The sequence below is a fragment of the Podarcis tiliguerta genome (assembly GCF_965153285.1).
Source record: "Podarcis tiliguerta genome assembly, chromosome: 11".
Classification (NCBI taxonomy): Eukaryota; Metazoa; Chordata; class Lepidosauria; order Squamata; family Lacertidae; genus Podarcis; species Podarcis tiliguerta.
The window spans coordinates 9,713,977-9,728,959 of NC_139544.1; the positions used below are offsets into that span (position 1 = coordinate 9,713,977).

A 14,983-nucleotide genomic window follows, 5' to 3' on the forward strand; every position below is an offset into this window, starting at 1 on the left:
ACACTTGAAAGGTGTGAAACACTGAGGTTGCTCCACTTCAGCTATTGTCACCAATTTTATTTCATTTTAGGACAAGTGTCCTTTTTCTTCTAACTCCTTAAATTTTATGCTTTCTGAATAGCTTCACGCTGCTTTTCTTCCCTCGTATTTAACCGAAAAATAAAAGTATTGATAAAAACAGTTAAATAGGTCAATTTAAAACATTTTAAAAATAGACATGTTGATTACAACACATGCCAACTTTCTGCATAGCTGGATAGGCTTGTCTAAACCAAAATGTTTTGTACTGCTATAACTGTGTTGACTTTGTGTAGCCAATTTTTGAATGCCTTTTCCTTGCACCATTCATCATCAGAACCACACAAATACCTTGTCTTCTTCTTCCCACCCTGCTGTGACACTGTAATGTCCTTCAGCACCAAGGTCACTTATTTTGTTTAAAGAAGGTGTCGCTGAATGAATGCCCAGCAATTTTTCTCTGTTCCCATACTCTCCCGCATTTCTCTGAAGCAAATAAGGACGTCCCATTCCATAATAATAATTTTACTATTTATACCCCACCCATCTGACTGGGCTGTCCCAGCCACTCTGGGAGGTTTCCAACTATATAAAAATGTAACAAAACATTAAAAAAGGGCTTCAGATGGCTCAGGGGTCGGACAACTCCATATCCTCCAACGTTTCTCCAATGAATGGCGGAATCCGAGACCAGAGAGAAGAGTCGATGGAAGAAGATTGGGAAAAATTTAAAGTATATTTACAGAAATACTGCAAAATTAATGAATGTTAGAAGAATGCTGGAATGAAGCTATATGGTTTTAGCAGAAATGAGTAAAAACTGATTGTTAATGGGCTAAAGTGGAAAATTTAAAGTTAGATTGAGTTAAAATAAATTATAGAACAAAAATTGAGAAAGAGGGAAAGGATTTGCTGAATTAGCATTTGAACTAGAATACAAAAAAGGGAGGTGTGAGGAAGTCGAGGAAACAAGTAAATGAAAGATAATGATATGGAATTTGGATGTGTTTTTTTCTTTTTATTATGCTGTTTTGATGTACTGTTTTTTCTTCTTCTTATTTTTGATGCATTGTTTGTTAAATTTTTCATTGTTTTTTTTCCTTACACTTTTTTCTGTAACTATAAAAATCTTAATAAATATCTTTTTTTAAAAAAATGTTTCTCCAATGAAAATAGGGACATCCTAAGGAAAAGTGGGACATTCTGGTATCAAATCAGAAACTGGGACAACTTCTCTAAAACAGGGACTGTCCTTGGAAAATAGGGACATTTGGAGGGTCTGTGTTCCTCCTTGAACAATCTCAGCATCTCTTCTAACTCCTTTTTGCAACATTTATCCTGGACTGCTTTCCATGGTTCCTTGTTGCCTTTACTGACTAAGCCCCCACCTTGTATCTCCTGCACCTTCCAGGCTTGATTTTGCAACATCAGCTGCTTTTTGTGGTGTGCTTCTCCAGGCCACAGCCCAGTCCCGGATGCGGGTGGCACTGTGGTCTAAACCACTGAGCCTCTTGGGTTTGCCGATCAGAAGGCTGGCGGTTCGAATCCCCACGACGGGGTGAGCTCCCATTTCTCTGTCTCAGCTCCTGCCAACCTAGCAGTTTGAAAGCACACCAGCACAAGTAGATAAATAGGTACTGCTGCGGCGGGAAGGTAAATGGTATTTCTGTGCGCTCTGGTTTCCGTCACAGTGTTCCATTGCACCAGAAGCAGTTTAGTCCTGCTGGCCACATGACCCGGAAAGCTGCCTGTAGACAAACGCTGGCTCCCTTGGCCTGAAAGCGAGATGAGCGCTGCAACCCCATAGTTGCCTTTGACTGGACTTAACCGTCCAGGGGTCCTTACCTTTACCATAGCTACTGTTTTTAGAAGACCACAAAGGGTTCATGCTTTGGTCTCATTTGAGCACTGGATCAGATCTTTATATTAAGCAATGGGTTAGCTGCCGTCCGATCTGTTTATGTTCTCCAGTTCCTGCTACAGTGGTACCTCTGGATGTGAATGGGATCCATTCTGGAGCCCCAGTCACATCCAGAAGCGAACCCAACCTGCATCTGTGAGTGCGTGGGTTGCGATTCGCCACTTCTGTGCATGCATGTGACGTCATTTTGACTGTCTGCGCATGCACTAGCAGCGAAACCTGGAAGTAACATGCTCCATTACGTCGCCACAGTGCAGAACCCGAAAATACTTATCTCGAAGCTACTTCAACCCTAGCTTCAACCCGAGGTAATGACTGTATTTAGCATTAGGATGAGAAGCTCCTGAGCAAAGCTACAGTTACAGTTGCTCCTGTAATAGCTTCTAAAACCTCCCTAGGCATTTTCCTAAAATGTTTCAAGTTGAGATCTTCAAAATCTGCTTCCTTAGTGTTTTGGATTTGATCTTGTGCAAATGAAAGCAGCCAACTTTGTATATCAATTGAATGAAGGGTTTCACAAGTGTTTCAATTGCTGAAACTGAGCCAGAGAACGCCAAGTTTCCCCAGTTGTGTCTTGGGGGCAAGCAAGGTAACACAAAGCCAGGATGGCAGAATTTAGCTCTTGTTTATATAGCAACTGCAGTTAAATCAGGCCCAAGGCTGCAGATGAAGAGAGTTGTCTCTCTGTCAGCTTTAAGTCTCTTCAGTATGCCTGAATGTTGTAAACTTGAAAACAAGATTAGCACTGATGTACACAAGAGCAACAAAAGGACTTTACAAGGATCTATACAGATAGAATCAAGTTCTTAGGGAAAGCTATTGAATAACATGTTAAGCTTAACTTGGGAATTATCTCTTGAAATTGCTTTTCCTTTTTCAGGTTGCAGGCTCTGGGAGAAGCTAACACACATTTAAGAGAAAGTGATCAGTATTGTCTTAGGTATTTGTTTGGGGGTATTTGGCTAAAGTAGCAAGCTTTTAATTGTGTTTACACTTAAATGATGGCAGGGAATGTTTCAAACCCATCAGGGTTAAGATGATATCCCATCTAGCTTTGAAGAGTTTAGCGTGCTGGAACACAAAGGGCTTTTGTAGCTCGCAAATTAAGAAACATGTTTTCAAACATTTGATTAAGCATCCAGGTTTGCATTTTCGATTTAATGGAAATATACCGTCTTTTCTAAAATGATACCAGCACCACTACCATCAATGAGTTATTTCGCCTAAAGTCCATACGAGCAAAGCTAGCCTAAACAGACAGGTTTTGTTTAATTCCTTGGTAGGTTCTTATATATTTTAACAGAACATATGTGTGTTATTCTGTATGTGTGTTATTCTAAAAACCAAAAACTAGGTGTGGAAGAGTCCCAGAGTTTGACTTAGTGCTGCATGCAAATCAGTTCACCGTTCAGGATATGTTCTTGGTACTCAGCCCCCGAGCTGATTTGCTGCTATATTTACATCTTCTTCTTTCTCAGAGTATGTTTTAAGCCTAACAACAAACTTTTGAGATAGTGTTGGTCCCTGTAAGATCATTTAGAACATCTAGGGAAATTCTGTTCCTAGGTCTGTACCCTACAGAACGTCCGATGGCAGTGACCCCAAAAAGGGTATATTCTGCTGTTACTTCTGTGCTATGGGATTCCCTTCCTTTTAAACAAATCTCTGTTTGCCCAGTCTTTTCTTGACCAATAAGATCAGGCCCTGTCTTTATCTGTATGAATTCCCTAAAAAAAATTTTTTTTAAAATGCTTTTATATTTCTGTTTTGGTGGGTTTATGTTATATTTTGGTTTTAATGATGTTGTTTGCTGTTTTATGTTGTATACTGCCTAGTTTTTTAAAAAAATAAAGATGTATTCTTCTTATTCTTTTCTTTCGTAAAACCACACACAGACTTTCCTAAAAGAAAACTCCGCAAGAGAGAAAAACTCCAATACTTACACAGATTAAAATGGCGCAGAAGGTAAGAAAACAACAAACACTAACTTATCTAGCTAATTAACATAAACACTTGCACTCAAGCATTAAAATCAAGATGTGGAAAATATGGAAACAATGAGGAGAGGCAGGATTGAGATTTGGAGATATTATTCAAGGTCCAGATTATGGGAAGTCCGAAAAAATTAATAATTACAATTTGGATGATAATTTGGTCTTTTTTATTTTAATTGGATTATGATTTGATATGTTAATTGGATGTTTTTATTGGAAAATTAATAAAAACCGATTTAACAAACAACAACAACATAAACACTTACACTTAAATCTCAGTAGGCTGAGTAATGGAACAAAATGCTGTCAAAAGCCCAAACAGATGCTGACCTCTTATTCTTATTAATTAATTAAATTTATATACCACCCTTCATCAAAAGAGCACAAGGCCGTTCACAGAATAAAATACAAAATAAAACACAAGTAAATAATTAAACCAGAACAACAAAACAATAACCCACATGCACATTTAAAAGACTGCAATCAGCCAAAGTGTGTTCTCCTTCATGGAGAGCACGTGTTGCGGTGGGGGCCGCCAGGACACTCCAAAGTTGGGGGCGGGCTAATTGTTCGTTGGCCACTGATGCGATTGGGGCTTCCCTTGTTGTTGGGAAGAAGTTAATGTTGCCATTTGTTGATTGACAGCCAGAAATGCTAAAACTCCTTGCACGAGGCTAGGGCTTCCTCTTTTCGACTGTGCATCGGATTGCCCGTCCCCCCTCCCTAGAATTAGGGTTAATCGCTTTGACCTTGCTATGCCTGTCATGGGGTCGTCTGCTCTTGGGGCAGGGGCCGGGTAGGAATTTTGTCCATCTGGCTGATTGGCTGGGGCCATTTGGTTTTTGCCTACTGCGTAACAAATCGTCACAACCTGTAAGGTTGCGGTTAGGCATTGGTTTATGGTTTGGTTGGTTGAGGGGAAGTGGTTGAGTGCCTGCCCTTGGTAGGTTGAGTGCCTGCCCCTCTAATGCTGCTGCAAGGGATTCCGTTAAAGGAATTGGGTGCTAACTATTGCTTGTCCACTCTGTCAAGGGGGCTCGGGCCATAGCAATGAGCTCCTGGTTGCATTTGGGGTGAGGGCAGGTTCCCTGCTCCGTTGCTACCCCCAAGTGTATTCCCCCATTCTGACTTTCGCATCGTGCGGAATGTCAGTCTGTCCCCCATGGTGGGGGCAGATAGTCGCAACCAATGCCTAAGCAACCATTCACAAATTTGTATTTCAATAAAGTTGTGGCCAAAATTATGCCACAAAATTTAAACAAAAATTCTGTGTGATGTGTGAGTTATTGGGGTGGCCCTGGGGACCTCGACACGCAAAGGTCCAGCAGTTGAAGAGGAATGTTTTTGCCTGGCGCCTAAAAATATAAAATGGGGGAGAATGCTTGTGAGATGCAGCCTTGTGGAATGGGAATCAAGGGTAACTGTTGGCTTCTTGTGGTCCTCACCACTAGGATCAGATCAAATCAATGTGTTCTACATGTACACATGTTGGCTCTTTCAGCATGTACAGGTACATATGCACTCTGAACTGAGACCACATAAGTTTGATCAGTCCTTTTTTCCTTAAAAAATGTTTAGGGGTACAGTGGTACCTCGGGTTAAGTACTTAATTCGGTCCGAAGGTCTGTTCTTAACCTGAAACTTAACCTGGAATGTCTCACTTTTCCTCAGGATCTCCCTATTTTCATCGGAGAAATCTTGGAGGGTATGGAGTTAGCCGACCCCTGAGCCAAGGAGATAAGTAACTATGCAACCTTTAGAAGACATATGAAGTCAGCCCTATACAGTGGTACCTTGGGTTAAGAACTTAATTCGTTCTGGAGGTCTGTTCTTAACCTGAAACTGTTCTTAACCTGAAGCACCACTTTAGCTAATGGGGCCTCCTTTTGCCGCCGCGCCACCATCGGGCGATTTCTGTTCTCAACCTGAAGCAAAGTTCTTAACCCGAGGTACTATTTCTGGGTTAGCGGAGTCTGTAACCTGAAGCGTCTGTAACCCGAGGTGCCACTGTACTCTCATTTTCCTACTCATATTGAAATAATGCCCCTAAATGAGGCCAAACTTAGATTCACAAAATGTTTAGGCGTATGCGTACCCCTCCACCGTCCCCCCAAAAAACCCCACTGTGTTTGATCTGCCATCAGGTTGTCGATGTAGCTGTTCCAGCCGCTCGTGGCTGTGGAGGGCGATGTGGGGGATGTAGGCGCACGGATGATGATGATGAGGAGGCGAGGCCGCTCAGTCGCTGCTGCTGCTGCTGCTGGGCCCGGATGCAAAAGCCTGGAGGGGGCAGGCAGCAGCTGCTTCTGTTTGCAGGGGACCCCAGGGGAGAAGGGATGCGCGATCCAGATGTGGTGCGGGCGGCGGCGCAGTTGGATCTCGCCAGACTATATTTTGGAAAAAAAATGAACGAATTCCTATGCCCCACAAATAACCCAGAGATGCATTTTAAATAAAAGCACACCTTCTACTCATGTAAAACATAGCTGTCAACTTTCAGATTTGAAAATAAGGGATCAGCAGCCTCAAAAATAAGGGATCAGCAGCCTCACCTGTCTACGGGATATCTAACAATCCGGGATAGCAGCGGGAAGCAGCGCTGGAATAAGGGAATTTCCCGCAAAAAAAAGGGGAAGGTTGACAGCTATGATGTCAAAACACCAGGGAGGCCCCACAAATAACCCAGAGATGATTTTAAATAAAAGGACACATTCTACTCATGTAAAAACACACTGATTCCCGGACTGTCCGCGGGCCAGATTTAGAAGGTGATGGGGCCGGATCCAGCCCACAGGGCTTAGTTTGCCTACCCATGAACTCGAACATTAAACTCTACATCTGTTAAACTTAGTCTGTGTATAGATTCTTATTCTTAATGGCCCAGGTTCCTCTGAACTACTAATCCAGATTATATTTCTATATATTTACAGACCACTTAATGCCAAAATAGATGTTGGCAGTGGTGCCAAAACAAAAAGGAATTTGTGAGCTTTATCAAATGCTTGTCTTAAAGTAGACCTGTTGAAATTAATGGACATGAGTAACTTAGGTTCATTAATTCCAACAGGTCTACTCTGGGTAGGTCACGGGATACAACCCAAAATTTCAAACCTGCGGAAAGGATTCTCTTTCTCCCTCCCTTCCACAAGTCCATATGTATATACGTCCAATAAATATACTGAACGTAGGAAATTGCTTTCACCAAGAAGGTGCAACTGTTTAAATTTGGTGTCCGTAATAATTTGGCCCATGCTCTGCCGAGAAAATGATGTTGCACTAAAAAGCGTTTCGGATCTTGCACCTGTCTGCTTTTCCTGCTGAGGTCGTAACACACATGTCTTCCCCCCTTTCTCTCGGTTTTTGTAAATGCTATTAACTTTTAACAAGCCCAATACTCTACTGGTGCATATAGAGAGACTACTTAACCCTATATAGCTGCGTGTAAACCTTTTCCCTCTCCCCCTCCACGATACCAGCTTGAAACACCTGATGATGACCCCTAAGCTTTTAGAACAACACACCGTCCACACCGTCCAATTACCTCCGTAAAGCGAGGAGTTATGTTTCCAGTGTAAATGCTACGATGGAAGAGGAGCAGAAACAGAAAACAAATAATTTCGACTTGGTGAACTGTTCAGCTTCCTTGGGATCTCTTGGCTGAAATGCCATTCTGAAAAAGAAAACTGCTTTGAACATGCTTCTGAAGTTAAAAAAAAGACGCAATAAGGACAAAGAGCAGAGGTGGAAAGTTGTCATGGGAGACAAGGAAGGGGACGGTAATTTTTTTTAGACCTTAAGCTATGAAATGGGAATCTAATCTGTTTCTCAGCAGGCTTCTGGGTCTGAAATGTAATTTCTGTTGTTACAGTAAAATTGCTTTTCTTACATGGTTTTTTTTTTTTTTAAAAAAAAACTTCATTACCTATAATTAATTTTTCTAGTCACTCCCCCTCCCCCACATAAAAATGAAAATGCACTTATTTTTTTCTGTGCAGGATAGGAGACAGGACGACCAATATAAGAGAATCCACCATGAGTGGTTTCTATGAACTTATGACCATTGCTATGAACTTACGACACCCTTCTCTACAAAATCCCTCTTGATTTATATTCTCACAGGCCACTTCACAATAAATTCCCTGCCCTGGAGCTCAAGACCATGCCTCCATACATCATACATACATCACAGAAGGGGTGTAACCCAGTGGTGTAGCGTGGGTTGTCAGCACCCGGGGCAAGGCAAGTAATTTGCACCCCTAACCCGTGGATTTGCGCCCCCTAACCCGTGGATTTGCGCCCCCTAACCCTAACCCCCAGATGTTGCGCCCGGTGTGGCCGGCCCCCCCTGCACCCCCCACGCTACGCCACTGGTGTAACCCAAGACCACCCCCCACAAACATCATATCTACATCACAGAAAAGGTGGTCTCTCGAGGGGAAGGCACATAAAGGAGAGCCTCAGAAGATGATCTGAGGGTCTGGGTAGGTTCAAGTTGAGTCTAATAACATCTGGAGGGCCACAGGTTCTACATCAAAGAGGACCTGATGCTAACTGCTCTCTGCCTACCTGGGATTCTCAGCAATTGGCATTCAGAGACATTTTGCCTCTGATAATGAAGTAACAACATAGCCATAATGACTAATAGCCATTGACAGGCTTATGCCCCATGAATTTGCTTAATCCTTTTGTAGAGCCATCTCTGAAGTACAGCAGAACCTCGGTTTGCGTGTTCAGACCCAGAAACCTCCTCCCTAAATAAATTCACACATGACTCAAATTTTGCTTTTGGTTTTTGGCAGAATTTAGGCCACAACTTTATTGATTACAGAAAGTGACTGGTTGCATAGGCTCTGGTTTGACTAGCTCCCTGCACCCTTGCAGGTAGCGCTGACCCAGGGCCCCAGCATAGGTCAGCCAAGGGTGAACAACTGGATAAGCGGAAAGCCGGGAACGGGCTAACTCCACCACCCAAATATCCCCCTGGACTCAGGCATGGGCACAACCCCCTCTCAGGGTTGACCAAATCATCGAGTCCCTGGATTCCTTTAACGGAATACCCTTCACATAGGGATGGCGAGAGCGTTCTCCCATCCTATCACCTGAACCAGAGCCTATCCACAACCTTACAAGTTGTGACGATTTGCTATGCAGCAGGCAAAACCCAAATGGCAACAGCCAATCAGCCAAGTGGGGAAAATTCCTGCCGTGCCCCTGTCCCAACGACAGACGACACATGATGGCATAGCAAGGTCAAGCGCAAACCCCCTTAAAAGTAGGGAGAAGTGGGCAGGTGTTCCGAATGCACACACCGAAAGAGGAAGATCTGGGTCACATGCATGGGCATAAATAGGTTCCTCAAACTGTTTGGACTGCGTCCCATTGGCCAGATTGCACCCAGCTTCAAAGGACCTGCCAATCAGGTATTGTGGTTGACCAATTGTACCCACCCACAATATAGGGTGTCGGTTTTCCAGGTCTCACCACAATATGTGCCCTCTTTAAGGGAGGACCCAATTTTTGAATGTCTCCGTTGACGAACTCCGCTATAAACCCAGTAGTAAATGATTTGGTTTTCGAACAAGCCTTGGAAGTCAAACATGCCATGTGGCTTCTCCTGAGTGCAGGATCCTGGGGCCAAGCTGTCGGCTATTGAGTTTTCAGTTTTCGAACGTTTCAGAACTCAAACAGTCTTCCGGAACAGATTACGTTCGAAAACTGAGGTACCACTGTACTTTATTTTGTCCTGAATCTTCCAACATTCAGTTTCCTTGGATTTCCATGAGTTCCAGCATTATAAAAGGGAGAAAAGCCCTGTGCATAATTTTATACACCTCTGTCACGTCCCCTCTTATTCATCTTTTCTCTGATTTAAGAAGCCCCAAATGTCTTTTTGTTGTTGTCGTGGCTTCTTAACAAAAAGAGAATGGTTGGGGAAACTTTGCGAGTACCTGGAATTAGCAAAATTGATGGATATACTAAGGAGAAAATCCAAACCTATGGTTATGAAAAAATGGGAGTTTTTAAATGATTATTTACAAAACCAGGGCTCGAGTACAAAAATCTGGTTGTGTTTAGAATAATCTTGTGCGTAATATAAAAAATACAAAGTGAGACATTAAGGAAATCCAAAGGGAAAATAAGAAGAACAGAGGTTCTGACGATCGGATTATTAAAAACGCGTGAGGTAAATGGTGGAAGTCTTCCCCCCCAAAAAAAACCCCCAGTTTATTTAAGGTAGATAAGGACAAGATGAAATTATACAATTATACAATACAAATATAGATGGGAAACGGCTATGTACTGTGAGTATTTATCTACTTTTAAAAATTTTCACGTATGATCTTTTTCTTTTACTTTTTTATTCTTTCTTTGTTCTTTTCTTCTTTTTTCTGATATCTTATCTTTCATTTCACTGCTTTATTGTGAATAGTATTTTTTTTAAAAAAAAGCAGCCCCAAATGTCATAACCTTTCCTCACGAGAGAGCTGCCCATCCCCCCTTTTTTTGCCCTTTAAATTCTTTTTATTGAGTTTCTCTTAAGAAAGAAAAAAAAGAAAAAGATCAAAAAGAAAAAGAAAAAACAAATCAACAGATTAATAAGCAATATCCGTACATAACACAGGAATGACATTCATTACCGTTTTTGTCCTTTTCCTTAAAACATTATATTTTTTAATATTTAAACCTTTTCCCTACACCTCCCTTGACCTCCTACCCTCCCGTTTTCGGGTTTCTTAATAAGAAGTTCTTTCTTTTTTCTGCAGCTATTAATTGTTACTGGTTTGCGCATCGTAAGATCAGACCTGCTATAGTTTTTAAGTCTCTGTAGTTACCTTCAATGTTTACCATAAATTTGTTCCAATCATTAATAAACTTTGTATTTTTTTGGTTTCTAATTTTTTGTGTCATTTTTGCTGACTCAACATACTCATATATACTCATACTTGTATATGAGAGCTGCCCATCCCCTTGATCATTCTGCCCTGGGTGCCCAACAGTCTCCCTCAGCCTCAGAACATTCATGATCTGATGTACTCGTCTTGAGTTTCAGACTTGTGATTTGCCCTCTATCTGGACGGAGCCACGAGCCCCACTCCCTCATGTTCCCAGTTAGTAATAGAAATGTTTCATGCAAAAGCTCCCGTTGAGAAGATCCTGGGCCTGACAGATAATCAATGGCTTCCAAGAGTAGGTCAAATCATTTCACGCCGGCACACAAAAGGCAGTTTAAGGCAGTGAGCGTGGGAGTTCTAAGGAGACAATTTTAACATGCTATTTTCTCAAGGCAGAGCAGGGTATATAGACAGAGAGGATGATGAGGGGATGTATGTCTGCTCGGCAGTCAAATTCAAAGGATCAGATGCAGCCATCTAGAAAAGAAATTCTCTCCGTTTGCAGGCTTCGACAGCTGTCTTCCCCGACCCCAATATTGGCACTTCGTCTGTTTGGCACGGTGGACTATGTGTTGGACTAGGTGCCCAGGGTTCAAATCAGCCACAAAACTAGTGCCACTGTATTCTGCTCTGGTCAGACCTCACCTGGAGTACTGTGTCCAGTTCTGGGCACCACAGTTCAAGAAGGACACTGACAAACTGGAACGTGTCCAGAGGAGGGCAACCAAAATGGTCAAAGGCCTGGAAACGATGCCTTATGAGGAACGGCTAAGGGAGCTGGGCATGTTTAGCCTGGAGAAGAGGAGGTTAAGGGGTGATATGATAGCCATGTTCAAATATATAAAAGGATGTCACATAGAGGAGGGAGAAAGGTTGTTTTCTGATGCTCCAGAGAAGCGGACACGGAGCAATGGATCCAAACTACAAGAAAGAAGATTCCACCTCAACATTAGGAAGAACTTCCTGACAGTAAGAGCTGTTCGACAGTGGAATTTGCTGCCAAGGAGTGTGGTGGAGTCTCCTTCTTTGGAGGTCTTTAAGCAGAGGCTTGACAACCATATGTCAGGAGTGCTCTGATGGTGTTTCCTGCTTGGCAGGGGGTTGGACTCGATGGCCCTTGTGGTCTATTCCAACTCTATGATTCTATGATTCTAACTCACTAGGGTGACCTTGGGTCAGTCGCAGTCTCTCAGCCTAACCTACCTCAAAGGGTTGTTGTCAGGATAAACTTGAGCTCCTTGGAGGAGATATACATGCAATAAAAACAACTTAGAATTTTAGTTTTTTTCACCATTGGCTATACCAGCCTTCCACCACTGAACTGCCCTTAGATCTACAGGTGAATGGTGGTATATAAATTAAATCAAGCATAGGCAAACTTGGCCCTCCAGATGTTTTGGGACTACAAGTCCCATCATCCCCGACCACTGGTGTTGTTAGCTAGGGATGATGGGAGTGGTCGTCCCAATACATCTGGAGGGCCGAGTTTGCCTATGCCTGAATTAAATGTATATATAACTGGTTCTCTGTAGAAGTTTTGGACTATAACAACATCAATCCCACAAGCCAAATGCTGGCCCTCTAGGTCACTTGACACTTTTCCCAGAGCATGTCCCTGAGCAGCCTCCTTGGGTGTTTTTGCCTTGCTGGAATGTGTCACTGAACTGTGATAATGGTCTGTTCCACACAATAGATTTTAAACAGTCTCATACCACTTTAAACAGTCACAGTTTCTTCCTCAAAGAATCCTGGGAAATGTAGATCTCCTTATGCAGATCTGAAATCTATTTTTTACATCAGGCATAGGCAAATTTGGCCCTACAGATGTTTTGGGACAAGAAGTCCCATCATCCCTAGCTAACAGGACCGGTGGTCAGGGATGATGGGAATTGTAGTCCCAAAACATCTGGAGGGCCGAGTTTGCCAAGTCCTGCTTTATATCTTCACACTGAGGGGGAAAATACTCTTAAAAGAGGAGTGGGCTTCTTATATTACAGTAGATAAATCAGAGACATCTCACAATAAATATCAATAAAAGGAAATTTTATTAGTAAAATGATATTGATTTTGAATTTGTTTTAAATTTGTTTTTAATGTATTTTAAGTTGTTGCAGCCTACCCTGGGATCTTAGGATGAAGGACCAGTAATATTGAGAGAGAAAAGTTGTTAGGCATTTATCAATTAAAAATTGAGTTGCCAATTAAACCTTTGAGCCTATGGCTGAATAAGATCTCACCAGGATGTCGTTCGCTTACAACAGAAACATGGCGTCCCCCAGGGCAATGGATTTTGTAAAAACACACATACACACACCACAAAGCCTAACTTAAACAGATGGAAGAAACTTACACAGCTTGTCAAACACACTTTTCTTCTTGCAGAGCCTGTAAGTTTGGCACCGGTTCCAGCTGTGCCCAGCAGGCTCTTCCACTTAGAACTATAGCTGAGGACACAAGAGGATCAGCCCATCTTCTGAGCCATGGAGGGAAAAGTTCAATGACTATTGGAGGAGCTTTGTCAGGAGGCTCTGCTATGATCCGAAAATCACAACATGGGATTTTAGAAAGAATGAAACACAACCCCTTAGAATGGGAGCAAGTGTTTCACTTGGGGGGGTTTGACAATTTGCTGACTCACTAACAAAACAGAAGGATGGAGAAGTAAGATTAGCTAGGTAATCTCCCAAAGCTCTGGGCCAATTGTATCTTTACCTCTCTTTCAAAACCACACACTGTTCTTTTATTCCATTGGCTGCCTGTATTCCTCAACTGCACATCATAGTTTAAGGGCTTAACAATCTTTGGGGCCTCCTGCTGCTGTCCCCCATCATCCTGATGAGTGGTCCTCACTTTGATGAACCAAAGCGGATGATCTCTCTTCTTTCCGTTATCTGTAACTGCTTTCCTTTTTTCATGCCTGCAATAAAAAAAGTCACTGATGTATCTCCAACAACAGCCTGCCCCTGGTGGGAAGGAGAGCAGCATGTGGGATTTCTGATGATGAGAAATATATTTACTGTGGGCTGTGTCCAATGCTGAGAAGGAACACACAAAACTTAATGGACTTTAGGTTTGTTAATGTCAGTGAGTCTACTCTGAGTATAACTAAAACTGGCTGCAATCCTATTTATTAAAGGTAAAGGTACCCCTGCCCGTACGGGCCAGTCTTGACAGACTCTAGGGTTGTGCGCCCATCTCACTCAAGAGGCCGGGGGCCAGCGCTGTCCGGAGACACTTCCGGGTCACGTGGCCAGCGTGACATCACTGCTCTGGCGAGCCAGAGCCGCACACGGAAACGCCGTTTACCTTCCCGCTAGTAAGCGGTCCCTATTTATCTACTTGCACCCGAGAGTGCTTTCGAACTGCTAGGTTGGTAGGCGCTGGGACCGAACAACGGGAGCGCACCCCGCCGCGGGGATTCGAACCGCCGACCTTTTGATCGGCAAGCCCTAGGCGCTGAGGCTTTAACCCACAGCGCCACCCGCGTCCCCTAATCCTATTTATTAGGACTGCTTATATACACCTTATCCCTAGGCTTGCCGGAAAATTGACAATTATAAATAAAGTGGCATTTGATCTGCTGTAAACAATTACACAGACACTCAAGAATCAGATCCAGACAGACAATAGGAAGTGTTGCAGCTGCTTCTGCATTTCTTCCATCAAAACATTGCAATGAGTCCTATTCTTGATGGTGCTTCTGCCATTTCATGTCCATTGTACAATATCCTCTAGGGGACACGGGTGGTGCTGTGGTCTAAACCACTGAGCCTCTTAGGCTTGCTGATCAGAAGGTCAGCAGTTCAAATCCCTGAAACAGACTAATAAAAAATAAAATAAAATAAATATTATTTATACCCCAGCCACTCTGGGCGGCTTTCAACAAAGATTAAAATACAATAGTCTATTAAACCTTAAAAACTTCCCTAAACAGGGCTGCCTTCTAAAAGTCAGATAGTTGTTTATTTCTTTGACATCTGATGTTCCACAGGGCGGGCGCCACTACCAAGAAGGCCCTCTGCCTGGTTCCCTGTAACTTTGCTTCTCGCAATGAGGGAACCGCCAGAAGGCCCTCGGTGCTGGACTTCAGTGTCCGTGCAGAACGATGGGGGTGGAGGTGCTCCTTCAGGTATACAGGACCAAGGCCGTTTAGGACT

At 42.9% G+C, this 14,983-nt stretch overlaps 1 protein-coding gene across 9 annotated transcripts in view; it reads right to left on the reverse strand.

Moving 5' to 3' along the window:
* LOC310660034 (cryptic protein-like) overlaps window positions 1–14,983 on the reverse strand; it is a 266,083-nt gene that overhangs the window by 16,248 nt on the left and 234,852 nt on the right. For 2 of the 9 annotated variants that reach the window (XR_014503101.1, XR_014503102.1), the window contains exon 5: window positions 12,853–13,743. The exons of 6 other annotated variants lie outside the window; for them this stretch is intronic. The gene's annotated coding sequence lies outside the window, so the exon portion shown is untranslated. Of the gene's footprint in view, window positions 1–12,852; window positions 13,744–14,324; window positions 14,648–14,983 lie in introns of those variants that run through there. One more of the 9 variants, XR_014503103.1, reaches the window with a different exon arrangement.